The sequence below is a fragment of the Asparagus officinalis genome, chromosome 7 (genome assembly GCF_001876935.1).
Source record: "Asparagus officinalis chromosome 7, Aspof.V1, whole genome shotgun sequence".
Classification (NCBI taxonomy): domain Eukaryota; kingdom Viridiplantae; phylum Streptophyta; class Magnoliopsida; order Asparagales; family Asparagaceae; genus Asparagus; species Asparagus officinalis.
Window position 1 is genome coordinate 52,497,913 of NC_033800.1, and position 537 is coordinate 52,498,449.

Here is a 537-nt window from a genome sequence, read left to right on the forward strand (position 1 = left end):
ACAATAGTATAATATTATATTATATTAATAATAAAATAAGGTTATTTTAAAAATATAATATAATATATAACCATAACAATTTGATATACCAAAATTATTAAATATATAATTATTTGAAAATAATATGTAATAATTATAATATAATATAACTCATTAAGTACAATAGAACATTATAATACATTATACAATTTTATATTGTATTATATTTAATACTTCTAATATATAATAATGTAAACTAAATATTGTAACATTTTATTGTTATTTCTAGCTTCGTGTTAGTTATAATACAGTAAGTGTTACCTTTTGTTTAGATCGCGTTAGTTCTACCTCATTTCTTGCTAGCTCTAACTTCGCCATTTCCCAAGAAAAACATATCCCTTCGAACCCGGATCCTCTTATTATTAATATCCTGGTATTATCGATTCACCCAGAATAGTCACACATCCCACCTAATCGCGTCTTTCCAAGACAGGTCCCAACATCACTTATGTTCACGTCATATTTTCATGGTGTTAGCTTTTATATATGTAGGAGTAC